General features: G+C 45.1%; 1 protein-coding gene across 13 annotated transcripts in view; it reads left to right on the top strand.

Annotated features, from left to right (window-relative positions):
- PTPRT (protein tyrosine phosphatase receptor type T) overlaps positions 1-27,610 on the top strand; it is a 1,092,462-nt gene that overhangs the window by 889,352 nt on the left and 175,500 nt on the right. The gene's annotated exons all lie outside the window — the stretch shown is intronic.

The following is a 27,610-nucleotide window of genomic DNA, read 5'->3' as shown; positions in this document are numbered from 1 at the left end:
TATCTGTGCTTAGATCTGGCTATGACCCCCACACCGTCTGCCGTTTGTCTTGGACAGGTCACTTCAGTATGATGATTCCCACCTCTCCTATCTGTTAAGTAAGAGTAATAATGCTTCCCTCTTAGGGAGCACCGTTTTCTTACAGACTTTGCACCTGCAGAGTCTTCTGCAGCCGTATCCTGAGATGAAACAAGATAATGAATATGAAAAAGGGTGCTATGGGAACACCCAGTCTAAATAAATAGTGTAGGTATTTATTTGAAGCAAATACCAGCCCCTTCCCTGTAGCACACTGTATTTCAATCTCATTTCATATAAACTTCCGCTGCTCTTCAAAGATTGGGATGCAGAACCCATCAGACGCTGATGCCCATCATGGAGCCCCAGAGACAGAAGAGACCCTGCTGACATAGGGATCTCTACTGCGGGGGTCCTTCCTGGTCAGTGGAGGTTTCTTAGAGATTTCAGATCTTTAACTGGCACCTCTCTCAAAGTTCTTGCTCAGACAGCGGTCTCCTCTCTGCTAGTCCCTGACTGGTCAGTGTGTCATGGTGGGAAAGGGGATACATCATGCAAGGATGACATGAGTCCAGCCGTCCAGGACCTCATGGTCCACTTCTGTTCACCCCCTTTCCCAAACTCGGAAACTTCACTGCTCAGTGAAGCACTGCTTCACTGCTTCACTGTCTTAGCCTGGGTTTCCCAGACACAGAGCCTGAGATGGGGATTCTTGTGCAAATTATTCACTGATGAGTATTCTCAGAAGAAAGAAAGTGAGGGAGATGGGATAGGGCCGGGGAAGAAGCCAAGGGAGGATGTGGAGACTGTGTCAGCTGAGCCCACGGGGGCTCTGGAGTGTGCACTCTTATCACTGGGGCGTCCCCACTTTGAGGCAGGGGCTCCAGCATTTGTGCCGCTGTGTCAGTTTAGCCGTTGCCCGTGTCCTGGCGAGGCAACTTCACTTTGCCTTATGGCAGTTCTGCAGGGAAGGAGGTGGCTGTGAGCTCTTAGCAGCCAGCACCCCCCGCTCCACCAGCTGGAGATTAGCGCACCAGCCCAGGAAAGGAGATCTGAGCAGAGCCTTCACAGCATTCACGACAGCCAAGTTCTGTCCCCGCCTTTGTGCCTGCCATCAAGCCCCATAGCCCAGCATGTCACCATCAACACCCTAGGAATGTCATCACAGCCACTCCCTAGTTATATGACCTCAAGTAAGTTGCACAGCCTTTGTTTCACCTGCAAAATGAATCGTCACACCTACTGCAGAGTCATACTCAAGATTACATTAGGTGACCCTAGAGAGTACCCTGCTCTCCAGGCCTTCATCAAATGTCAGGCTCCTACCCCATCCCATCAAAGGCCCCCAGCCTCACTCTCACCCCAAAGGAGGTGGCAGTTGCAGACGGATGCACGGTGACAGTGAGAAGAGAGTGGTTCCTACCACATGCCCACACCCAGTGTACCAAGGAAACAGTGCTTCTCTGGAGGGTGCAAGCAGCTCCCTTCCTGCTGGGCCAGTGTTTTCCGGGCTCTCTTCAAGTCCGCAGTCCTGTAATGTCTTCTTTAAACAGAGTCAATCCCATATCAGGCACATTTGTTTTACCTCTTGCCTTCTGAGGCATCTGAACGCTCCCTCTCTGACAGGTTTATTTCATTGTGTTGCATTTATTTCCACGCCTTTCTCAGCCTCGTTTGATGGGTGAGGTGCCCGCGAGTATTTCGAGCAGGCTGTCCCTTTCCAAGGGCGTTTTTGTTAATGCTCATCCCCTGGTAGCAATAACGGCTGATGTGAATAATAACCACCCGGGTCTGAGTAATGGAGACATTAGACCGTGAATACAAGCAGCCTCTTCGCATCAGCACCAACTCAGAGGACTGTGGAAGCCGGTTGTGGAGCAAGGGGGGCAGGCTGGCTTTTAGAGTGAGTGGATGAGTGCGAGTCTCAGCTCAGTCACTTCTTGCGAGTCATTGCTCTAGTGTGGGCTTCCTTCTCTCCATCAGGAGAAGCAAGGTTACCAACACCCCTGGCCATCATTAATGGTGAGAACTGTGTGTGATAACTCCGACTAATTCTTCAGGTCTTCCTGACTTTTCCTTCAAGGAATCCATGCTCTAGGGTAGGGTTTCTCAACCTCAGCACTAGTGACATTTGGGGACAGATAAGTCTTAGTTGTGGGAGGCTGTCCTGTGCACTGTAGGATGTTTAGCAAATCCCTAAACCCATTAGATGCCAGGAGCACTTGATTCCCCAACTAGGACAGCAAGTACATCTGCTGACACAGCCAGATATCCCCTGAGGGGCAAAAGCACCCCCTGCTGAAAACCTCCAGAGTTGCACTGTGTTCAGTAGATATAGCATCTTAGACATGTATGTATTTTGAAATTTCTTAGAGTCACATTAAAGTTAAAAAGTAACAGGTGAAATTCATTTTAATAAATTTTATTTAACCCAATGTCTACAAAATATTATCATTTTAACATGTAAGCAATATTTTAAAATTACTAATGAAAGATACGTTGCATTTTTTTTTTAGCACTAAGTCTTTGAAATCTGGTGTCAATTTTATACTTACAGCACTTTGCAATTCAGATGCTACATTTTAAACAGTTAATAATGAAGTATTATCCTAAAAAGATAAACATTGTGTTTAACAAAATATACTTTACAGTGTTCCCATGTTACAATTTAAATTATTGGAGATAAATTTTAAAATTCAGTTCCTCCTTCACACTAGACGCACTTCAAGTGCTCAGTAACCACGTGTGGCTTAGTGGCTATCATCTTAGCGCAGATGTAGAGCTAATTAGGAATTTAGGATTAGCAGATACAAACTACTGTATATAAAACAGATAAACAACAAGGTCCTACTATATAGCATAGGGAACTATATTCAGTATCTTGTAATGACCTATAATGGAAAAGGATCTGAAAAAAGAATATATATATTGATATAAAACTGAATCACTTTGCTCTACACCAGAAACTAATACAACATTGTAAATCAACTATACTTCAATTTTTAAAAATTAAAAAAAAACCCAACAAAACGGCTTGACCATCTGTGAGCCTAGTTGGTAGACAGAAGCGTAGATACACAGAGTGCAGAGGGTCAATAAATGTTCAGGTCTTTTTATTCCATTTAGACACACCCCCAGGCGACATTCAGCAATATCTGGAAATGTATTTGGTTGTCACAGCTGGGTATGAGGCGTTACTGGCATGTAGTGGGCAGAGGCCAGGGACGCTTCCATCGAAAAAAACAAGGTAAAACCTCTTATGGTCAGGGTTGGGTGTTTTTCTGTAGTGGGATGACTTGCGACTGCAGTGAACAGATGACTAGTTATTTAACATTTCAGCTGAAGGACCAGGTGGACCCCAGACCCACCATCACTGAAACAGTGCTTTTCTAGCCCCTGCAGTAGCCTGGCCAGGCCTCCAGGGGGCACTCTGGGAGACTGAGCCGAGTAGGAGACTGGCAGCACCCAATCTGGAGGCTAGAATGGATGCACCGAAAGTCAGCCAGGTAGCCCTGCTCCGTCCGGTCTGAACCCGCAGGCTGGCCCATCGTCACTGCCTTGCCCATGCTGAGTGCCCGTTGTCCATTCTCCCTGGGGAGGAGGGCCTTGGGACAAGCCCTCACGTGGAGCCCAAACTCTGTTCCTTAAAACTGGGGAACTTTGGCAAATCACTGAGCCTTTCTGAGCCTTGGTTTCCTTTCTATGATGTAGTAAGGATGAGTCCCTGCCCTGCCTGGCTCAGTCATGACCAGGGTCAGCAGACAAAGTGGATGCATTTCCAGCAGGGCTCCTGTTTTGAGAGGGTGCCAGGTACAACTCCACTCTACCATTCCCTCCTTTGCACTTCATGTTAAAACTCTCTGTTGTTATTTTCCTGGCAAGTCTTTAAATCAGGACCTTGCCACAGTGACAGGATTCAGGCCATAATATGCTCTCTGGGACTGCTCTGCAGCTAACTGCCTCTAAAGCAACTTTCCCAGGGATGTCTTGTAAATCTTGGATCCAGGTAGAAAGAGTTTGAGCCTTTGGGGCAAGGCTGTGTGTGGCTGAGAGCAGATGGGGAAGCACGGCAGCCTTAGGGAAGGCCCAGCAGGATGCCTGGTGCCCCTGGCAGGCTTGGACATCCTGGGGAGTGAGCGACCCTCCCAGGGAGGTTCTGCCCTCTGGCAGGGGTTGATGGATGGTGTGAGAAGAGGAGCTAGAGGCAGGAGGACCAGATGAAGCTCTCTGGAAAAGACTTAAACCTGTACATGCACCATGATGGGGCTGTGCTTGGCGGAGAGAGGTGGAAGACAGGCAGTGGGAGTGCAGCCTGCTGGCTGGAGAGAGGTGGCAGCTCTGGGGGACAGTGGCACCAGGAGTGTTCAACATGATGATGAAAAGAACAACAAAATAGTAAATATGTGTTACATCCTTCTTACGTCCCGTGGAATGTGCTGAGGGTTTCATATTATTAATGTACTGAAACTTCTCAACAACTCTACCATGTAGGGTACCATTAGCATTCTCATTTTATAGATAAGGAAACTGTGTCTTATAGATAAGAAATCTGAGGCTCTGGTGACTGAAAATCACACAACTCGGAAATGATGAAACGGGATTTGAACCTAGGTCTCTGGAAAGTCTGTAATCTTACCCGCTATGCTCTATACCCATGGCCAGTATTAGTGAGCACCCATTACATGCCTGGGACCGAGAACTACCATGATCCAGGGCTGTGCCTCAAAAACTATATCACATACTAGCTGTGGGACTTTGAGCCTCAGAGAGATTACACAGTTTGCCCCATTTCCTTGTCTGCAAAATGGGGACACTAATAATTGCTAGTTGTTGAGAGGAATACATGAGAAATAAACTTTAAGTGCTTAGACTTGTGCTGTCATTATTATCCTAAACCCATTTTACAGGTGAGGAAACTGAGGTCCAGAGAGGAGGGAAGCAGAGAATCTGGCGACATTGGTGATATTCAGGCAGGTGGCTGGGCCAGAACTGTGGCCCAGCCTGAGAAACACAGAGGATGGGGGTGAGAGGTAAGAACCCACCAGAGCCCCAGGTCTGAGGCACCTAAAGTGCCCAGCAGGATTCACAAACCAGGGCTCATTAGGGAATCGGGACATACAGGGTGGGAGGCTGGACACAGCAGCGCAGCAACCCCAGCTGCAGAGATGGCCCAAAGCAAGAGCAGGATGGAGAGTGAGGCAGCACGATGCTGAAGTCCTTAGACCTGGGCATCCTCCAGTTCCCCTTGACGGAGGCTTCAGTTGGTCCCAGAGCACAGTCCGGGGCTGCACCTGCAGAGTAGGGGTGGAATACCTGAAGAACAGCTGGGGGTCAGGGAGGCAGGTGGTAATCAGGAGCCAGGTGGTCACCGCAGAACCTCCTCAGCTTTTCCGTTTGGCTGCCCAAGTGGCTGCAGGCAGACTCTATGAAGCAGGGAAGGAGTCGAGTACTCAGTCAAGTGCACCAGAGTGTCACCTTTGTCAGTAGTCTTACAGCAGATGTTCACAGCCTGACAGACACCGGGGTCTTGGAACACCATTCTGACTGCCAGCTTCTGCTACCACTCTCCCAATGGACTCAAAAGACAATGCAGAAGAGGAAGGCATCTTGCTGGGGTGCCCTATCCCCTGTGGAGTGTTCTGTAGCATGTGAATGTCTGTGTTTCCTATAAAGCAAGCATCCAAGCAAGGTGCATGTAAGAGACTGAGGCCCTCGCGACACCTTTTTCTCTCTTGGGATATTTTCCTTAGACCAAGGAGAAATCCGTCTCCAGTCTGCTATCCAAACTGCCATGAAATTCAGATTCAGGGGCTTCCCTGGTGGCGCAGTGGTTGAGAGTCCACCTGCCAATGCAGGGGACACGGGTTTGTGCCCCGGTCCGGGGGGATCCCGCATGCCGCGGAGCGGCTGGGCCCGTGAGCCATGGCCGCTGAGCCTGCGCGTCCGGAGCCTGTGCTCCGCAACGGGAGAGGCCACAACAGTGAGAGGCCCGCGTACCGGAAAAAAAAAAAAAAAAAAAAAAAATTCAGATTCAGAAACCCAGCGTCATCCTTGACCTCTCTCTCCCTGTCTTTAATATTCAGTTAGTCATCAGGTCTGTCCGATATTTGCCTCCGAAATCTCTTCTGCATCTTTCCCTTCTTGCTCACTGCTGCGACTCATGTTTGAGATTCATAAAGTCTTCATCAGATTAGTGTAACAGCTTCCAAAGTGGTCTCCCTATCATCACGCTGGTCCTTTCCGATGTACGCTCTACAGAAGACAAGCGATCACCCCAAAATAAGAGTCTGATCCTGATTAAGATGCTCCCAAGATTCCCTTTGTGCTCGGGGACAATTAGCCTGATTCGAAAGCCTTCGCTCTCTAGTCGCTGACCCTTCCCCATCTCCCCACCTCTATTTCCTCCTTGGTGCCCAGCGCCACACTCACACTGGTTATGTACATAGGACCTGCCTTATCACACTCTGCTCCCTTTGCTGGATGACCTCCCTGCATGGTCTGCCTTACTCACCCCCTGGAATCAAATTCAGACAGCCTGATCTCTGCAAAGCCTTCCCAGATCCCCACTGTCTCAGGCTGCACCTAAAGAAGATGGTCAACTGGCCAGGCCAGTGGGCACCGAGGACACCCCCTCAGCCCTGAGTGGGGTTCCTCTCCAACAGGGCACACATTCTCATTACAAGCGCTTGTCTTGGAACTGTCTGGTTTCTGTCACCTCTTTCCCTCTGCCCAGCACATGTATAGTGGTCATTTACCTGGCCCCATGCACGAATGGACTAATAAATGAGCAGGTAGAGTATGTGCCAGGCACGGCGCACCGCCCCACCCTACCTTCGGCCTCCACCCTGTGATGCGTCAAGTCCCCCATCTACCATTTTGTTAGGTTTATTGTGAGTCACTGAGCACTGGCTTTCAGTCCGGTATTTGAACTCCATGCAGCCCCATCTGCCCAGCTTCCTAGAGACTGATTCTCTGGAGCCTTTGAATGGGATTCCCCAAAATCCATTGGTCCAGCCCTGCTGAGCCCAGTACCCAGCCTGGACCCGCATGGTGCTGACCCAGGAGAGGTCAGGCTGGGGACAGGAATCACGCGCATCCCAGAGAGACCTGTCCCCAGACTCTGTGTCCGTGTGAGTGAGAACCGACCGGGCAAACATTCCGGACCTCAGCTTTTTCCCTCTATCATCTGCTAATAGCAGAGCTGCTTTTCTATCCATCCTTTGGGGAGGCGGGTAGATCAGCTTTTAGTACAGAACACGGTGATTCGGTGTTTCTGCTTTCAAAAGCCAAGGGGCAAAGGCTGGAAGAAAGAAAACATGTTCATGGTGGATTTTGCTGGAATCTCAACAATCGATGCGGCTCCCACTGCTGGTTTTATTACCCTCACTCAGCTGCGTTGCACTAATCTGAATTCTGTGCTGCGTGTTCTCTCTGATCCTGCCCATCCTTTCACTAATCCCTGCTATAGATTTCTCTCTCTCCCTCCCACAAGACTTCTCTCCTTTCCAGGCACCTTGATACTTGCTATAAGCTGCATATTCCAGAGGTATGATCTGGGCAGAGCTGCCCTGGCTGGTCAAATCTTCTCTTCCCCTCCCCATTCCTGCCCCTTTGTGGCAGGTACCATGTTCACCCCTTAGGGGATCAATTTGGCCGAAATCAGTTGGAATGAATTGGATTATGTTTCTGAGTAAGAGCCTTAGGGACACCTTGGCCCCTGGTACATCCCGCTGTGCTGTTCAGACAAATAAAGCCAGGACCTACTGTCCTTCCAGAAGCCTCCTGTTCCACTCAGCCCATGACCAAGCAGGAGTTTCCCATCCCTCTTACTGTGTGCTCTCCGTTTGACACCATTCCTGTTTGAATTTACTTAGTGAAATGCTAAGACCTCCCTCCCATTTGCAGCCCCTTCCCAGGCTGTTTGAATCATGACTCAGCATAATCTGGGGTTATGGGTTGAATTGTGTCCCTCACAAAAGATGTGTTGAAGGAGAACTAACCCCCAGTTCCTGTGAAGGTGATTTTATCTAGAAAGAAGGTCTTTGCAGATATAATTAGTTAAGATGAAGTCATGAAGGTGGCCCCAAATCCAATATGACTGGTGTCCTTACAAGAAAAGGAAAACATCAGGTGAAGACAGAGACACACAAGGAGAACCTGTGTGACGACAGAGGTGGAGACTGGAGTGATGCATCTACAGGCCAAGCAGTGCCGAGGGTTGCCAGCAGCTAGGAGAGGCGAGGAAAGCTTCTACCCAGCCTCAGAGGGAGCACGGCCCTGCTGACACATTGATGTCAAACCTCCAGCCTCTAAATTTCTGCTGTTTAAGCCACCCAGGTTTTGGTAATTTATTACAACCCTAGGAAACCAATACACTTGGAAGTGCGCTTGGAAATCCTGAGCATCACGCAGCAGGCGGGGGTCCACCTTCCAGAGCCGTGCCTCTACAGCAAACAGACCTCAAGGCGGCCAAGACCGAGGGCCAACATCCCAGAGAATCCCTCTGGCCCCCCTGCCCCCGCTGTGGGGTCTCCGAGTTGGCTGGACTCTGCAGTTGTCTCTCAGCGGGGCTCCCCTGTGTGGCCCTGACCCTCCCCTCTGTGATCTGCCTCCTGCATTTCAATAGCTTTAGCATCTGCTGCTGGTCACGCCCCGCCCTTGGCCTCTGCCTCACCAACCAGGCTGTTTCCAATTGTCCTGGCATCATTTGACCTGTAGGCCATCCCTGGTAGGCTTTTGTGCTGCCTCCACACTGACTGCTCCTGTGAAGGCTTCCCTTGTTCTACAGCTGCCCAGGACTGCTCTGAACTCCGCAGGAAGAATTAACAATCCATTCAGTGTGACCATTTGCTCTCTCACAGCAGCTGCCAGAGAAGGTCTAAAGGGACTATCACTTTGCCGCTGGGCCTCCGAAAGACTGTGTGTTCTCTCTCACATCTGCTCTTTAGACTAAATCCTTAATCCCCAGCGCAGGCCTTGGGTGCCCCTCACTCCCGCAGCTAAGCAACTTTGAGCCCCCTGGGCTCCAGGCTCAACACACAAGTTCTGCAAGCAGGGAGCCGGCACTGTCGGCTCTGAGCTGACTCGGCCTCTCCATCCTCATCCATGGGGCAGGCTTCTTCTGGACCACAGGGAGCCGGGGCGGGGAAGGGAGGGAGGAGACCACTGGGTGGTCCACAGTGTGTCCCACACCACTGATGCCATACGGAAATCAAGCTTGTAGTCTAGTTTTGCCTAAGCAGAGTCATACACTCCCTTCGCTGTACAGACCTCACACGGAGCTTCGATGTTCAGCTTGCACACTTGTCTCCGCCACTATATAGTGAGTTCTCAGACAGCAGGGTGGTCTCCTAATCACCTTGCATGCCCAGCACCTGGCTGTACCCACATCATCATTATAATCCCAGCACCACTCACATCAGGCAATAGCTAGGACTTTTTCCCTGTGGCCAAGGGTTGAATGGGTGCTAATGAGGCCAAGGGAATGCGTGTAGTCCATTTGGAGGTCACGTAGCTTTGCCCACGTCCATGGTTGTGGGCGAAGTTTTATTTCTGGCCAAGTCCAAGCATAGCTCTAAGCATACGTTGACCCCTCACCATGGGTGCGGACTGACCAACAGATGCGCTGAAACCTCAGCCACAGGCTGGCTCCTGATCACCCCTTCAGATGTCACTCCAACCCCAGCCACATCCCAGGCTTTTTTTTTTTTTTTTACATCTTTATTGGAGTATAATTGCTTTACAATGGTGTGTTAGTTTCTGCTTTATAGCAAAGTGAATCAGTTATACATATACATATCTTCCCATATCTCTTCCCTCTTGCGTCTCCCCCCATCCCACCCTCCCTATCCCACCCCTCTAGGTGGTCACAAAGCACCGAGTTGATCTCCCTGTGCTATGCGGCTGCTTCCCACTAGCTATCTACCTTACATTTGGTAGTGTATATATGTCCATGCCTCTCTCTTGCTTTGTCACAGCTTACCGTTCCCCCTCCCCATATCCTCAAGTCCATTCTCTAGTAGGTCTGCCTCTTTATTCCTGTCTTACCCCTAGGTTCTTCATGACATTTTTTTCCCTTAAATTCCATATATATGTGTTAGCATACGGTATTTGTCTTTCTCTTTCTGACTTACTTCACTCTGTATGACAGACTCTAGGTCTATCCATCTCATTACAAATAACTCAGTTTCGTTTCTTTTTATGGCTGAGTAATATTCCATTGTATGTATGTGCCACATCTTCTTTATCCATTCATCCGATGATGGACACTTAGGTTGTTTCCATCTCCGGGCTATTGTAAATAGAGCTGCAATGAACATTTTGGTACATGACTCTTTTTGAATTTTGGTTTTCTCAGGGTATATGCCCAGTAGTGGGATTGCTGGGTCATATGGTAGTTCTATTTGTAGTTTTTTTAAGGAACCTCCATACTGTTCTCCACAGTGGCTGTATCAATTTACATTCCCACCAGCAGTGCAAGAGGGTTTCCTTTTCTCCACACCCTCTCCAGCATTATTGTTTCTAGATTTTTTGCTGATGGCCATTCTGACTGGTGTGAGATGATATCTCATTGTAGTTTTGATTTGCATTTCTCTAATGATTAATGATGTTGAGCATTCTTTCATGTGTTTGTTGGCAGTCTGTATATCTTCTTTGGAGAAATGTCTATTTAGGTCCTCTGCCCATTTTTGGATTGAGTTATTTGGTTTTTTGTTATTCAGCTGCATGAGCTGCTTATAAATTTTGGAGATTAATCCTTTGTCAGTTGCTTCATTTGCAAGTATTTTCTCCCATTCTGAGGGTTGTCTTTTTTCTTCTTTATGGTTTCCTTTGCTGTGCAAAAGCTTTTAAGTTTCATTAGGTCCCATTTGTTTATTTTTGTTTTTATTTCCATTTTCTCTAGGAGGTGGGTCAAAAAGGATCTTGCTGTGATTTATGTCACAGAGTGTTCTGCCTATGTTTTCCTCTAAGAGTTTGATACTTTCTGGCCTTACATTTAGGTCTTTAATCCATTTTGAGCTTATTTTTGTGTATGGTGTTAGGGAGTGATCTGATCTCATACTTTTACATGTACCTGTCCAGTTTTCCCAGCACCACTTATTGAAGAGGCTGTCTTTTCTCCACTGTACATTCCTGCCTCCTTTATCAAAGATAAGGTGATCATATGTGCGTGGGTTTACCTCTGGGCTTTCTATCCTGTTCCATTGATCTATCTTTCTGTTTTTGTGCCAGTACTGTCTTGATTACTGTAGCTTTGTAGTATAGTGTGAAGTCAGTGGGCCTGATTCCTCCAGCTCCGTTTTTCTTTCTCAAGATTGCTTTGGCTGTTTAGGCTCTTTTGTCTTTCCATACAGATTCTGAAATTTTTTGTTCTAGTTCTGTGAAAATGCCAGTGGTAGTTTGATAATAGGGATTGCATTGAATCTGTAGATTGCTTTGGGTAGTAGAGTCATTTTCACAATGTTGATTCTTCCAATCCAAGAACATGGTATATCTCTCCATCTATTTGTATCATGTTTAATTTCTTTCATCAGTGTCTTATAATTTTCTGCATACAGGTCTTTTGTCTCCTGAGGTAGGTTTATTCCTAGATATTTTATTCTTTTTGTTGCAGTGGTAAATGGGAGTGTTTTCTTGATTTCACTTTCATATTTTTCATTTTTAGTATATAGGAATGCCAGAGATTTCTGTGCATTAATTTTGTATCCTGCTACTTTACCATTGATTAGCTCTAATAGTTTTCTGGTAGCATCTTTAGGATTCTCTATGTATAGTATCATGTCATCTGCAAACAGTGATAACTTTACTTCTTCTTTTCCGATTTGGATTCCTTTTATTTCCTTTTCTTCTCTGATTGCTGTGGCTAAAACTTCCAAAATTATGTTGAATAAGAGTGGTGACAGTGGGCAACCTTGTCTTGTTCCTGATCTTAGTGGAAATGCTTTCAGTTTTTCAACATTGAGGACGATGTTGCCTGTGGGTTTGTCATATATGGCCTTTATTATGTTGAGGAAAGTTCCCTCTATGCCTACATTCTACAGGGTTTTTATCATAAATGGGTGTTGAATTTTGTCAAAAGCTTGTTCTGCATCTATTGAGATGATCATATGGTTTTTCTCCTTCAATTTGTTAATATGGCATATCACGTTGATTGATTTGCGTATATTGAAAAATCCTTCCATTCCTGGAATAAACCCCCCTTGATCATGGTGTATGATCCGTTTAATGTGCTATTGGATTCTGTTTGCTAGTATTTTGTTGAGGATTTTTGTATCTATGTTCATCAGTGATATTGGCCTGTAGTTTTCTTTGTTTGTGACATCCTTGTCTGGTTTTGGTATCAGGGTGATGGTGGCCTCGTAGAATGAGTTTGGGAGTGTTCCTCCCTCTGCTATATTTTGGAAGAGTTTGAGAAGGATAGGTGTTAGCTCTTCTCTAAATGTTTGATAGAATTCGCCTGTGAAGCCATTTGGTCCTGGGCTTTTGTTTGTTGGAAGATTTTTAATCACAGTTTCAACTTCAGTGCTTGTGATTGGTCTGTTCATATTTTCTATTTCTTCCTGAATCAGTCTTGGCAGGTTGTGCTTTTCTAAGAATTTGTCCATTTCTTCCAGGTTGTCCATTATTGGCATAGAGTTGCTTTTAGTAATCTCTCATGATCTTTTGTATTTCTGCAGTGTCAGTTGTTATTTCTCCTTTTTCATTTCTATTTCTATTGATTTGAGTCTTCTCCTTTTTTTCTTGACGAGTCTGGCTAATGGTTTATCAATTTTGTTTATCTTCTCAAAGAACCAGCTTTTAGTTTTATTGATCTATGCTATCATTTCCTTCATTTCTTTTTCATTTATTTCTGATCTGATCCTTATGATTTCTTTCCTTCTGCTAACTTTGGGGGTTTTTTTTTGTTCTTCTTTCTCTAATTGCTTTAGGTGCAAGGTTAGGTTGTTTATTCGAGATGTTTCCTGTTTCTTAAGGTAGGATTGTATTGCTATAAACTTCCCTGTTAGAACTGCTTTTGCTGCATCTCGTAGATTTTGGGTCATTGTGTCTCCATTGTCATTTGTTTCTAGATATTTTATTTCCTCTTTGATTTCTTCAGTGATCACTTTGTTATTAAGTAGTGTATTGTTTAGCCTCCATGTGTTTGTATTTTTTACAGATCTTTTCCTGTAATTGATATCTAATCTCATAGCATTATGGCCAGAAAAGATACTTGATACAATTTCAATTTTCTTAAATTTACCAAGGCTTGATTTGTAACCCAAGATATGATCTATCCTGGAGAATGTTCCATGAGCATTCGAGAAAAATGTGTATTCTGTTGTTTTTGGATGGAATGTCCTATAAATATCAATGAAGTCCATCTTGTTTAATGTATAATTTAAAGCTTGTGTTTCCTTATTTATTTTCATTTTGGATGATCTGTCCATTGGTGAAAGTGGGGTGTTAAAGTCCCCTACTATGAATGTGTTACTGTGGATTTTCCCTTTTATGGCTGTTAGTATTTGCCTTATGTATTGAGGTGCTCCTATGTTGGGTGCATAAATATTTACAATTGTTATATCTTCTTCTTGGATCGATCCCTTGATCATTATGTAGTGGCCTTGTTTGTCTCTTCTAATAGTCTTTATTTTTAAGTCTATTTTGTGTGATATGAGAATTGCTACTCCAGCTTTCTTTTGGTTTCTATTTGCATGGAATATCTTTTTCCATCCCCTCACTTTCAGTCTGTATGTGTCTCTAGGTCTGAAGTGGGTCTCTTGTAGGCAGCAAATATATGGGTCTTGTTTTTGTATCCATTCAGCCAATCTCTGTCTTTTGGTGGGAGCATTTAGTCCATTTACATTTAAGGTAATTATCAACATGTATGTTCCTATTCCCATTTTCTTAATTGTTTTGGGTTTATTATTGTAGATGTTTTCCTTCTCTTGTGTTTCCTGCCTAGAGAAGTTCCTTTAGCATTTGTTGTAAAGCTGGTTTGGTGGTGCTGAATTCTCTTAGCTTTTGCTTGTCTGTAAAGGTTTTAATTTCTCCATCAAATCTGAATGAGATCCTTTCTGGGTAGAGTAATCTTGGTTGCAGGTTTTTCTCCTTCATCACTTTAAATATGTCCTGCCAGTCCCTTCTGGCTTGCAGAGTTTCTGCTGAAAGATCAGCTGTTAACCTTATGGGGATTCCCTTGTGTGTTATTTGTTGTTTTTCCCTTGCTGCTTTTAATATGTTTTCTTTGTATTTAATTTTTGACAGTTTGATTAATATGTGTCTTGGCATTTTTCTCCTTGGATTTATCCTGTATGGGACTCTCTGTGCTTCCTGGACTTGATTAACTATTTCCTTTCCCATATTAGGGAAGTTTTCAACTATAATCTCTTCAAATATTTTCTCAGTCCCTTTCTTTTTCTCTTCTTCTTCTGGAACCCCTATAATTTGAATGTTGGTGCGTTTGATGTTGTCCCAGAGGTCTCTGAGACTGTCCTCAGTTCTTTTCATTCTTTTTTCTTTATTCTGCTCTGCAGTAGTTATTTCCACTATTTTATCTCCCAGGTCACTTATCCGTTCTTCTGCCTCAGTTATTCTGCTATTGATCCCTTCTAGAGTATTTTTCATTTCATTTATTGTGTTGTTCATCGTTGCTTGTTTCATCTTTACTTCTTCTAGGTCCTTGTTAAATATTTCTTGCATTTTGTCTATTCTATTTCCAGGATTTTGGATCATCTTTACTATCATTATTCTGAATTGTTTTTCAGGTAGACTGCCTATTTCCTCTTCATTTGTTAGGTCTGGTGGGTTTTTATCTTGCTCCTTCATCTGCTGTGTGTTTTTCTGTCTTCTCATTTTGCTTATCTTACTGTGTTCGGGGTCTCCTTTTTGCAGGCTGCAGGTTCGTAGTTCCCGTTGTTTTTGGTGTCTGTCCCCAATGGCTAACGTTGGTTCAGTGGGTTGTGTAGGCTTCCTGGTGGAGGGGACTAGTGCCTGTATTCTGGTAGATGCGGCTGGATCTTGTCTTTCTGGTGGGCAGGTCCACGTCGGTGGTGTGTTTTGGAGTGTCTGTGGACTTATTATGATTTTAGGCAGCCTCTCTGCTAATGGGTGGGGTTTTGTTCCTGTCTTGCTAGTTGTTTGGCATAGGATGTCCAGCACTGTAGGTTGCTGGTCGTTGAGTGAAGCTGGGTGCTGGTGTTGAGATGGAGATCTCTGGGAGATTTTCGCCATATGATATTACGTGGAGCTGGGAGGTCTCTTGTGGACCAGTGTCCTGAACTTGGCTCTCCCTCCTCAGAGGCACAGCACTGACTCCTGGCTGCTGCACCAAGAGCCTTTCATCCACACGGCTCAGAATAAAAGGGAGAAAAAGTAGAAAGAAAGAATTAGTAGAAGTAGAAAGAAAGAAAGAAAGAAAGAATGAAAGAAAGGAGGGAGGGAGGGAGGAAGGAAGGAAGGAGGGAAGGAAGGAAAAAAGAAAGGAGATAAAGTAAAATAAAATAAAGTAAGATAAAATATAATAGTTATTAAAATAAAAAAAATAATTAAGAGAAAAAGAAAGAAAAAAATGTAAAAGGAAACAACAACAAAAAAACCGCACGGATAGAACCCTAGGACAAATGGTGGAAGGAAAGCTATACAGACAAAATCTCACACAGAAGCATACACATACACACTCACAAAAAGAGGAAAAAGGAAAGAAAACATAAATCTTGCTCTCAAAGTCCACCTCCTCAATTTGGGATGATTCCTTGTCTAAAGGAGGGAAGGAAGGAAAGAAAGAAAGAAGCAGTAAAATAAAGTTATTTAAATAAAAAAATAATTATTAAGAAAAAAAATTTTTTTAATGGATGGATAGAACCTTCGGACAAATGGTGGAAGCAAAGCTATACAGACAAAATCTCAAACAGAAGCATACACATACACACTCACAAAAAGAGGAAAAGGGGAAAAAAATCATAAATCTTGTTCTCAAAGTCCACGTCGTTAATTGGGGATGATTCGTTGTCTATTCAGGTATTCCACAGGTGCAGGGTACATCAAGTTGATTGTGGAGCTTTAATCCGCTGCTCCTGAGGCTGCTGGGAGGGATTTCCCTTTCTCTTCTTTGTTCTCACAGCTCCCAGGGGCTCAGCTTTGGATTTGGCCCCGCCTCTGCGTGTAGGTCTCCTGAGGGCGTCTGTTCTTCGCTCAGACAGGACGGGGTTAAAGGAACAGCTGTTTTGGGGTCTGTGGCTCACTCAGGCGCGGGGGAGGGAGGGGCACGGAGTGCGGGGCGGGCCTGCGGCGGCAGAGGCCGGCGTGACGTTGCACCAGCGTGAGGCGCCGGCGGCGTGACGTTGCACCAGCGTGAGGCGCGCCGTGCTTCTCCCGGGGAAGTTGTCCCTGGATCCCGTGACCCTGGCAGTGGCAGGCTGCATAGGTTCCCCGGAAGCGGGGTGTGGATAGTGAGCTGTGCTTGCAGACGGGCTTCTTGGTGGCGGCAGCAGCAGCCTTAGCGTCTCCTAACCGTCTCTGGGGTCCGCGCTGTTATCCGCGGCTCGCGCCCGTCTCTGGAGCTCCTTTAAGCAGCGCTCTTAATCCCCTCTCCTCGCGCACCAGGAAACAAAGAGGGAAGAAAAAGTCTCTTGCCTCTTCGGCAGCTCCAGACTTTTCCCCGGACTCCCTCCCGGCTAGCCGTGGCGCACTAACCCCTTCAAGCTGTGTTCACGCCGCCAACCCCAGTCCTCTCCCTGCGCTCCGACCGAAGCCCGAGCCTCAGCTCGCAGCCCCGCCCGCCCCGGCGGGTGAGCAGACAAGTCTCCCGGGCTGGTGAGTGCCGGTCGGCCCTGATCCTCTGTGCGGGAATCTCTCCGCTTTGCCCTCCGCACCCCTGTGGCTGCGCTCTCCTCCGCAGCTCTGAAGCTTCCTCCCCTCCGCCACCCGCAGTCTCCGCCCGCGAAGGGGCTTCCTAGTGTGTGGAAACCTTTCCTCCTTCACGGCTCCCTTCCATTGGTGCAGGTCCCGTCCCTGTTCTTTTGTCTCTGTTTATTCTTTTTTCTTTTGCCCTACCCAGGTACGGGGGGGGGGTTCTTACCTTTTGGGAGGTCTGAGGTCTTCTGCCAGCGTTCAGTAGGTGTTCTGTAGGAGTTGTTCCACGTGTAGATGTATTTCTGGTGTATCTGTGAGGAGGAAGGTGATCTCCACTTCTTACTCTTCTGGCATCTTCCCAGAAGCCTCCCACATCCCAGTCTTTAACCCTAATTGTGTCCTGACACCTAAGCCAGTTTACGAAGTGCACCCACCTCTGGCTTCTTAGAAGTGTCACCCCCAACACTAGGCAGAGCTTACGGTCCTAGTCTGACCACAAGCTAGGGTCCAACACTCATGCTCCAGGCCTCCCCTGGGCACAAGAGGGAGCAGCTGAGACCAAGTAGAAAGGGCTTCTCAGCCCACCGATAGTGAAGGCCTTTAAAGGGCATGTCTTCCAAGGGATGTGTCAATAATGACAACAGCTGGCATCAGCCGGGCATGACTGCTCTTAAATAAGTCTATTATGCGAAATTACAAATGCATGAAAAATCCTTAGAATAAAGGAGTTTACTTGCACCCAGAAGAAATGCACCGCTAGGATCTTATATGGCCACTTTCCTACCATCTATAACATGACTGAATTAGAATTTGACCTACACAGAGCATTTGCTGTGTAAAACAAGGTCCACCTGGAAACACAGATCCAGGAGACGCATGGAACCAAGCAGAATCAGAATTTGAGGATCAGGTTATTTGAGTGGCCGGAGTGCTTTCAAACAATCAATTAAAGCTATTCCCATCCACAGGGTGCTAACCTCCATTGAAGACTGAGAAAAAGGGGCAACTCTGTCAGCAGTATTTAGCAGTTTTAGTTGTATAGGTCGTGATTAAGTCAATTCCAACCTCTTAGGACTGGCTGGGTAATGTTGCGGGAGTCTGGGATATTAGAAATCTGTATCTACTTTATACTTAACTCAGTACTTGTTAAATGGTCTTCCCCAGCAAGGGTAGAGCTATCTTTGAAGAACCTGAGTCTCTGTAGTGTTTTCTAGCTACTTGACATTGATTTTAAGTTAAATCTTGGCTGAAAGCAATTACTGTCATATGATGAATTGAGGCAATTTATTTATTACTTGAGAAACATCCTAGGTGATGTCACTTGGAAGAATGATGGAATTATCCTTCTCAAGTAATCCATTATCAACCAGATCTAGTGAGGGAGGCACTGTTCTGAGGTGTCGGGGAGGTAGTCAACAATTTTTAAAAATTAGTCATCGTGAGATCAAAGAAAGAATATTGGAAATAAAGCAGAAAACAGTCCCCTAACCTTGAGCTTGTTTGTCTCCCTGTGGGATTATATGGAATGCTTTGATTGCTAAATATCAAGAAAGATATTACAGAGAAAGCCCAGAGATTAATAATAAAACTAAACTCAATGTGTGAAGGGCTTGGAGGTGGTGGTTGAGGTACAAGGAAAGTGAAAAGGATGAGGGAACTTAAGTTAAAAAGGTCAAGTTTAAATATCATTTGAGCAAAGTCTGTATAATTTGGCCCATATAACAAGATTCACATGACATGTTCATCAATCCCTTAGATATTAGAATGTGATATATTGGTGGGAGGGCATGAGGGGTGATAATCTTCAAGAGAAGCAGGTATGAAATAAAACTGCATGATAACAGCAGGTGGCAAACTCAGCAGGGACAGCAGTAAATACAAAGACGCCTTAGTCTGGCTGATCAAGATAAGATTCTAGATCCCGTAAGGATGCCCTAAAGAACCAGTCTGATTCTTTCTTCCAGATTTTTTAGGAAAGACAACCAGATTTCTTTGTTGAACAATCCCTTCCCCTATTTATTGAAGAAGTGGCAGAATAGTATAGTGGTTTAAAGAGAATAAAGTCTGTACCAGACTGCCAGGGTTCAAACCCCATCTCTGCCACTTGCTTCTGTTGTAGTCTCTCTGAGCCTCAGTCTCCCCATCTCTGAAATGGGTATAATTATAGAACCTGCTTTGTAGGGCTGTAGTGATGATTAAACGGGATAGCATATGGGAAGGGCTTAACATGGCAGCCTGGCTTGTAGTAAAATCTCCAAATGTGTTTAAACTCTGTTATTAATAATACGGCTGTTTCACATGCGGTCAGGTATCCTGACTCTGCTGTTGCCATCTTCTGGATACAGTTTAACACCTGGCTGTCCTGAAAGCCAGTCACAATTTCTGCAGCTTGGGCTTGACTTTGTTGCAGTGAAGACACAGTACTGGACATTCCTCCTGATGTACAAGTCCAGACACCTCTCAAAAGTGGCTGTGAGGTGCACCTAGCATCATTTGTTCATAGGAAGCTCATGCTGGCCCTTGGCCCATTTGGCCTCACATCCATCCCTTGCTTTCCCTCTGCTGTGCAGGTAACCCCCGTAGGCTGTGTTTCCTGGGCCCCATGTCAGCTGGTGTCTGGGTGTGGCCAATAGGAGACAGGAATTGTAGCATGAGAGGAAGGAGAAGCCTTCTCTCTCTTGGCCTCAGGCCCCTTCTTTGGCAGTGACTGTGTCCCCTCTGTGGCTCCAGTTCTCCCATAGGTCTACTGGAGTTCCAGCTTCTGTTGGGTGGCCCCGACCTCTAGGCTCTGTTGAACCTTTGTCTCTCTAGTCTGGGCTGGGTAACGGCTCCTGAGGTTGCTACCCACTGGGTTGCCTCACCATCCTCTCCTGACCCCTGGGTACCAATTCTCTAGTAAATTTGCTCCATTTTAAATGTTTGGAACAGTTTCCCTTTTTCTGGTTGGATGCTGACTGACGTGGAGCCTGGGCTGCTAGTAATGAGTCCCTGTAGTAAATGGTGAGGAAAAAAATCTAGTTTAATCATCCAGTCTATATTTTTTCCTGTATCAACATCACACTTCCTTGTGTGAAATATATGGAATTTACATTTTTCCATTAAGAAAAAAAAGGTCAACAACAGCATTTGTTTCTCCCAGGCTTCTCGCACCCCTCCTGTTCGCTACAGTTTCAGTCTTCAAAGACTGCCAAAGTAGTTCATGATCACAATTACAAATGCTCTCAGTGCCTTGGGATGCAATTTGTAAAGTCTGGAGGCTTGAATCTAATGAAGTATCCAGATGCTTTCCTACCAACTTCTTTCCTATCTTGGACTTCAATTCCATCTTAAAAATAGCCTACCACTCTGAGAATTCACTTCCAGGGAAAGCAAGAAGGGATATGGTGCATACCTGACTTTAGAGGAGCCAGAGACTTGCCCAGCTTCCTCATCTTCTCCCTGGTGCCTCCTCATGGCAAAACTCCCCAATACTCAGAGATACCTGCAATGTTCAAAACCTTCACTGGCATAGAGGTAGCAGCTCAGAGTCAGGATTTCGGAGGTTTTCTCTACTGGGTGCCAGACGCATGTAAAGCCAAAGTAAAGACGGAAAAACTCTTCAACAAAAGAAGTCATTAAATAGATGGGCATAAACGACCAGCACGGTAGATGTGGGGATAAATGCCCTTGGATAGCTAAGAGGCAACTGTGTGTTTGAAAGACTGTAGCTTTTAGGAATTGTGTCCCCGAGAGCCAGCTTCCTTTCTTTGTCATCAGCAATGATCACCAGCATGGGTTATGCGGCCGCTGGGATTTGCTTGGTTTTAACAGTTACAATTAGATGTTCTTTATCTGCAACTTCTATTTTTGCGCCATTATCTTTACAGGGGAAATTCTCTGAAGTAAAGCTATAGAATTAGGGTTGTAGCCAGTGAGAGTACTTTGAGAAAGAATTATTAATGCCTTGTTGTCAAATTATGTTATTTGCCATTAAGTCATCCAGACAGAAGCCTGATACCGGCCTTGCCTATAGGAGGAAAGACAAGTGCATCACTCGGGGGTCTCTGCCTGCCTTCGTCCTAAGGTTTGGATGAACCTGGGCAGCAGGTTGCCAGGAGGCAGCACCCACGGTGCACCCACATTTGACAGACACATGAAACCCTGCTACCACCTGGAACCAGTTCCAAGGTCGTGCCATCATTATGCCACATACGTAAGCAGATTCTCAGAGTTTATTAAGCGTTTTTACCTCCGTTTTTACATTTGATCCCTAGGAAAGCCCTGTGTACTTGTCATTTACTCCCTATTTTACAAATGAGGATATCAAGTCACATTGTGGTTAACAGCTTTGATCAAGGTCACACAACTAGTTAGGGGTGGAGTCTGGGTGCAAGCTCATATATTTCTAATTTGAAACCCATTGCTTTTGACCAATCTCATAAAACCATAGCATCTCATCATCAAAAGGGTGTAAAAGGGCACGTAGTCCCTTCTGCTTGCTGGGGAGCACAGTGAGTGCCCAGACAGTGCATTTCATCGTTGTCGACACATTCTCCTGCCTTTGTGGGTAACTTGGGGGTTTGGGGGGTAGAGCCCCACTGGAGTTCCATGGATCTAAGGATGACAGGGAGAATTTCTCTCACTCAGAGCATGGGTATCACTGTAATAAAGGGATGCTGGGTTGAGGTGGAAGGTAGGATCAATAAGCCGAGAAGAAAGGTCAGCATCTCATGAAAGTGAGGCATTGAGGGCTTGGCTAAGCATCCAGGAAGCCCAGGAGGTGAGAACCGGTGGAGACAGAGTGAGCAGTCTGAAACAGGACTTGGGAACCACGAGTGCTTTCGTGCTCCTCGCGACATCATAACACTGTGTCCAAAAGGGCTGGGCTTTAGCCTCATCTGGGTGGCATTTCCACATTAAAACCTTTCCTTGTGTTGGCCCCTGATCTACTCTTGTCACTCCTACCGGTTTGTATTAGCTCTGCTCTTTAAAATTAAAGGGACCAAATCTATTCCGTCTTCCACAATGGCCTTTCAACATTTTTAAGGCAAGAATTCAGTCTCATATGAATCTTCCCCTTCTCTAGGCCAAAAAAGTCCCGATTCTGACTGTCACTCCTCCAAAGTCAATGATGTCTGGACTTTCACGTGCACCAGAATCACCTAGAGACCTTGTAAAATGCAGGAGCTGATTCAGCAGATCTGGTGTGGAGACCGAGAGTCTGCATTTGTAATAAGTTCCCAGATGATGTTGATGCTTCTGGCCATTGGACCACACTTTGAGTGGCAAGCCTCTTGGCCTGTCTTCACCCTGAAGGTCCTCTCAGGGGTTGGAGTCCACACATGAACAAGCCTCACGAGAGTGGTCTGACTAGTGCACAGAAGAACAGAGCAGCATGGTCCTTATTGGGTCTCAGGAGTCCCTGGGGAATATAAACCGGGATGGTTGTTTGGTACCATAGGAGGAGACTGGGGGTTGAGGGGGGAACACAGTACCTGGGCCCCATATATTGAGGAAGAGAGGCAGGCTTCAAAAGACTAAGAGCCCTGCCTTGGATGCCAGGTTTCCATATGCAACAGTCGATAGGTAGCACGTTGAAAGCCAGATGTGCACTCTGGGCTGGAGCTAGGAGGCGACTAGATTCTAAGCCACCATAGCTTTCGTGCAAAGAGTCAAGGGCAGGGGGCAGCAGCAGCTGCTTTGTGAGAACTGTCCCAACCTTTGGGAGTACTCAGAGCATGGAAGGCACAGCTGGCTGGGGTATAAGGCTGGGCATGCAACCTCGTCTTGGAAACAGCAGTCTCCTGTCATTGCAGACTGAGTTCACAAGATTATTTTTGATGACTGCATCGCACAGGGGACTCAGGTAGAGCCTTGAAGCTACTCCAAATGGATAAATGTACCACCTGGTGCCTACTCGCTAGTTCTGATTTACTTGGACTGTTCTTAGGTTGGCTCCCAGTGGAGGGCAGAGGTGAAGAGGATGCATGCAAATCCCGCCCTTTCTCTCCATTCTCAGACTTCTAGTTCCTGCTTAGTAGACAGACGTCACCCAGGGCCAGAGACAGAGCTTTTTAGGGACCGGGGACTGATACTATGTTTAAAACTCTCATGAAAAGGGTGGGTTTAGGGCAAAAGTAATGCAGTTACCATATTACTAATGGGCTTCCAGACCCCTTGGATTTCCAGTCAGATGGCCAACTCTCTAGGTGGACCCAGGGCTGGCATTTCCTTAACAGTAGCGCCATCAAGGACAGTTCATTGTAATGATAAGGGGGTGAGCCTTGCACACAGAATCCCAGCTCACCAGTTATATGGCTTTGGACAGGTCACTTCACCCATTTGTAAAGTTTCCTAATCTAAATAAAAGGGAAAATAAAAGTAGCATCTTCTGTGTCAAGTTTTGTGAGGATTAAATGACTTCATATATGAAAAGGGCTTATTAGCACATTTTTTGGCGCTCAGTAACGCATTGATACGTTTAGGCTGAATTTTAAAAAGTAGTAGTAATTGAGCTTCTGTTTGATGAGGTGCTCAGTACCTGCCTGAAAGAGCTGGTTGCATTGCTAGGAGGCCCCATCATTAGCGAACCCTGATGTGCTTCCCTGTAAGTCCTGTTGCAGGTTCTCATCTGCACTTACGACATGAGCCCCGTGGACAAGCTCCTGACTGCAGCAGGAGAAGGACTAGCCCATCTGTCTCTGCCCCTCTCTTCTTCCTCTCCAACGTAGGAGCCACACGTCAGTGCTATCTGGCCTTTGGTCACAGAGCCAGTTCAACACCTGTGTCACCTTTGAACACTGTCAGCACACTTCCGTTAGGAACAGAGGCACACATCTCTCGTGGCTAAAGCCAACGCCCTTAAAAGGATGCTGAAGTACAGGTAGAATTTACCACGTCCCAGGGCAATCCCTATATCTGGAATCTAGTTGGACCAACCAAGCATGGCTCCTCCTAATAACCTCACTGTACAGGGTCTGGGATTTCAGCTGGGATGCCTGTTTGCTGAACTCATGGAATTTCTCTAAACTGCTGGACTGTGGCCTTTCAGATGGCCTCTCTGAATGTCTAGGATGTTCCTCTGTGACCCTCCGGTGTGTTCCACTGTTGGTTCATGGTGATCACTGAAGGGTCTTCTGTTTAGGAACATCTTGCAATTTACCTGGGAAAGGTTTTCTGATACTCATCCAAGATCTCCACTTTCCTTTGGGTAGGGAGCTTGGTTCTATCCTAGGAGTAGCATTTCACACAGCTGATTACTCCTTCCCTTGAAACACTGTCTTCCCCTGGCTCTGGGACACTACACTCTCCCGGGTATTTTCTTCCGTGTCTGGCCACTCCTTCTCTGTCTCCTGTGCAGGCTTATCTTCCTCTTCACACTCACTAAATACTACAGACCCTCAAGTCTCTATCTAGGTCTGCTTTTTCATCCACTCTTTTTTTTTTTTAATTTTTTTAAACATCTTTATTACAGTATAATTGCTTTACAATGGTGTGTTAGTTTCTGCTTTATAACAAAGTGAATCAGGTATACATATGTCCCCATATCTCTTCCCTCTTGCATCTCCCTCCCTCCCACACTCCCTATCCCACCCCTCTAGGTGGTCACAAAGCACCGAACTTATCTCCCTGTGCTGTGCGGCTACTTCCCACTAGCTATCTATTTTACGTTTGGTAGTATATGTAAGTCCATGCCATTCTCTCACTTTGTCCCAGCTTACCCTTCCCCCTCCCCATAGCCTCAAGTCCATTCTCTAGTAGGTCTGCCTCTTTATTCCCGTCTTGCCCCTAGGTTCTTTGTGACCTTTTTTTTTTTTTTTTTTAGATTCCATATACATGTGTTAGCATACGGTATTTGTTTTTCTCTTTCTCACTTACTTCACTCTGTATGACAGTCTCTAGGTCCATCCACCTCAATACAAATAACTCAGTTTCATTCCTTTTATCACTGAGTAATATTCCATTGTATATATGTCCCACATCTTCTTTATCCATTCATCTGTTGATGGACACTTCGGTTGCTTCCATGTCCTGGCTATTGTAAATAGAGCTGCAATGAACATTTTGGTACATGACTCTTTTTGAATTATGGTTTTCTGAGGGTAAATGCCCAGTAGTGGGATTGCTGGGTTGTACGGTAGTTCTACTTTTAGATTTTTAAGGAATGTCCATACTGTTCTCCACAGTGGCTGTATCAATTTACATTCCCACCAACAGTGCAAAAGGGTTCCCTTTCCTCCACACCCTCTCCAGCATTTATTGTTTCTAGATTTTTTTTTTTTTTTTTTTTTTTTTTTTTGCAGTACACAGGCCTCTCACTGCTGTGGCCCCTCCGATTGTGGAGCACAGGCTCCAGATACGCAGGCTCAGCGGCCATGGCTCACGGGCCCAGCCGCTCCGCGGCATGCAGGACGCTCCCAGACCGGGGCACAAACCCATGTCCCCTGCATCGGCAGGCGGACTCTCAACCACTGCGCCACCAGGGAAGCCCTGTTTCTAGATTTTGTGATGATGGCCATTCTGACTGGTGTGAGATGATATCTCATTGTAGTTTTGATTTGCCTTTCTCTAATGATTAATGATGTTGAGCATTCTTTCATGTGTCTGTTGGCAATCTGTATATCTTCTTTGGAGAAATGTCTGTTTAGGTCTTCTGCACATTTTTGGATTGGGTTGTTTGTTTTTTTAATATTGAGCTGCATGAGCTGCCTGAAAATTTTGGAGATTAATCCTTTGTAAGTTGCTTCATTTACAAATATTTTCTCCCATTCTGAGGGTTGTCTTTTCGTCGTTTTTATGGTTTCGTTTGCTGTGTAATAGCTTTTAAGTTTCATTACGTCCCATTTGTTTATTTTTGTTTTTATTTCCATTTTCTCTAGGAGGTGGGTCAAAAAGGATCTTGCTGTGATTTATGTCATAGAGTGTTCTGCCTATGTTTTCCTCTAAGAGTTTGATGGTGTCTGGCCTTACATTTAGGTCTTTAATCCATTTTGAGCTTATTTTTGTGTATGGTGTTAGGGAGTGTTGTAATTTCATTCTTTTCCATGTAGCTGTCCAGTTTTCCCAGCACCACTTATTGAAGAGGCTGTCTTTACTCCACTGTATGATCTTGCCTCCTTTATCAAAGATAAGGTGATCATATGTGCGTGGGTTTACCTCTGGGCTTTCTATCCTGTTCCATTGATCTATCTTTCTGTTTTTGTGCCAGTACTGTCTTGATTACTGTAGCTTTGTAGTATAGTGTGAAGTCAGTGGGCCTGATTCCTCCAGCTCCGTTTTTCTTTCTCAAGATTGCTTTGGCTGTTTAGGCTCTTTTGTCTTTCCATACAGATTCTGAAATTTTTTGTTCTAGTTCTGTGAAAATGCCAGTGGTAGTTTGATAGGGATTGCATTGAATCTGTAGATTGCCTTGGGTAGTAGAGTCATTTTCACAATGTTGATTCTTCCAATCCAAGAACATGGTATATCTCTCCATCTATTTGTATCATCTTTAATTTCTTTCATCAGTGTCTTATAATTTTCTGCATTCAGGTCTTTTGTCTCCTTAGGTAGGTTTATTCCTAGTTATTTTATTCTTTTTGTTGCAATGGTAAATGGGAGTGTTTTCTTAATTTCACTTTCAGATTTTTCATCATTAGTGTATAGGAATGCAAGAGATTTCTGTGCATTAATTTTGTATCCTGCTACTTTACCAAAGTCATTGATTAGCTCTAGTAGTTTTCTGGTAGCATCTTTAGGGTTCTCTATGTATAGTATCATGTCATCTGCAAACAGTGATAACTTTACTTCTTCTTTTCCAATTTGAATTCCTTTTATTTCCTTTTCTTCTCTGATTGCTAGTGGCTAAAACCTCCAAAAGTATGTTCAATAAGAGTGGTAGAGTGGGCAACCTTGTCTTGTTCCTGATCTTAGTGGAAATGGTTTCAGTTTTTCACCATTGAGGCCAATGTTGGCTGTGGGTTTGTCCAATATGGCCTTTATTATGTTGAGGAAAGCTCCCTCTATGCCTACTTTCTAGAGGATTTTTATCATAAATGGGTGTTGAATTTTGTCAAAAGCTTGTTCTGCATCTATTGAGATGATCATATGGTTTTTCTCCTTCAATTTGTTAATATGGTGTATCATGTTGATTGATTTGTGTATATTGAAGAAGCCTTGCATTCCGAGATAAACCCCACTTGATCATAGTGTATGATCCTTTTAATGTGCTGTTAGATTGTTTGCTAGTATTTTGTTGAGGATTTTTGCATCTATGTTCATCAGTGATATTGGCCTGTAGTTTTCTTTCTTTGTGACATCTTTGTCTGGTTTTGGTATCAGAGTGATGGTGGCCTCGTAGAATGAGTTTCGGAGTGTTCCTCCCTCTGCTATATGTTGGAAGAGTTTGAGAAGGATAGGTGTTAGCTCTTCTCTAAATGTTTGATAGAATTCACCTGTGAAGCCGACAGGTCCTGGGCTTTTGTTTGTTGGAAGATTTGTAATCACAGTTTCAATTTCAGTGCTTGTGGTTGCTCTGTTCATATTTTCTATGTCTTCCTAGCTCTGTCTCGGAAGGTTGTGCATTTCTAAGAATTTGTCCATTTCTTCAAGGTTGTCCATTTTATTGGCATAGAGTTGCTTGTAGTAATATCTCATGATCCTTTGTAGTTCTGCAGTGTCAGTTGTTACTTCTCCTTTTTCATTTCTATTTCTATTGATTTGAGTCTTCTCCCTTTTTTTCTTGATAAGTCTGGCTAATGGGTTATCAATTTTATCTTCTCAAAGAACCAGCTTTTAGTTT

Source organism: Pseudorca crassidens, chromosome 15 (genome assembly GCF_039906515.1).
Source record: "Pseudorca crassidens isolate mPseCra1 chromosome 15, mPseCra1.hap1, whole genome shotgun sequence".
Lineage (NCBI taxonomy): Eukaryota > Metazoa > Chordata > Mammalia > Artiodactyla > Delphinidae > Pseudorca > Pseudorca crassidens.
This window is presented reverse-complemented; position numbering and strand designations above follow the sequence as displayed.